Genomic DNA, 988 nt, shown 5'->3' with positions numbered 1-988 from the left:
CAGTGGAGCTGCAGCTAAGATACTCATTGCTTCATTGGGATTCTCACTGGATCCAATCACACTGTCAGGCTTGGATAGAAGGCCTGTCTCCCTGGGTAGTGGATACAACACTCACACACTCACTCAGAGTTTTGAACATCACTCACTGACACATGGATGGAGATGAAAACAAACGGTGTAAATGTGCACCCACGTACTCACCGCCATCATACGCACTCTCGCGCTCACATGCACGTTGATGTTCTTGACTGAGGTCCCAGTAAAACAGTGTTTTGGTGTGCAGCTCTCATTCACTGCTGTCCCATGTTGGGAAACTAAGCTCTTTGATTTTAAAATATTGTTCCACTTCAGTGATAATCCTCTCTAAGTTATGGTAATCTTACTCTAATAATGTTACTCTAATGCAGGGGTGTCCAAACTATGGCCCAGGCTCCAAATGTGGCCTGCGGCGGGACATTTTGAATCGGCCCTCAGCCAATTCAAAAAGTATAATGGAATACGGCCCACAAATGAAACTTGAGCTTTTCTTGTATTGTACTTATTAAATATATCTGTAAAAACATATATTACACAGTAGTGTTCATGTGTTAATAAGCCCAATTTACAATACATTCAGTCAATTACATTTGAACATGTGTTCTAATGAATCTAAGTCGATAAGAAAAAAGCCCAATAACTTCTATAAAACTTGAAATATACCCTTCCTATTTCCTCTTATGATAATCAATGTGGGGCTCCTGTTGTAAGGGATGAGCTGCTAACAAATTAAATGAAACTCGTGTGGCAGATTCAAGTATCAAGCATAATTGACCTACTTTTGATTGATTTTGCTAACTTATAACTTAACTTATGAGGCAGTATACCTCACCTCTAGTGAGCGGCCCGGCCCTTCGAATATTTTTCTGTATGTGGCCCTCTGTGAAAAAAGATTGGACACCCCTGCTCTAATGTCAGTAAAATAACCACTAGTAAATCCCAAATTGCTCAA

Source organism: Notothenia coriiceps, unplaced genomic scaffold, assembly GCF_000735185.1.
Source record: "Notothenia coriiceps isolate Sejong01 unplaced genomic scaffold, NC01 NC01_scaffold00003275, whole genome shotgun sequence".
Lineage (NCBI taxonomy): Eukaryota > Metazoa > Chordata > Actinopteri > Perciformes > Nototheniidae > Notothenia > Notothenia coriiceps.
The sequence above is the reverse complement of the archived record's forward strand: the minus strand, read 5'-3'. Positions refer to the sequence as shown.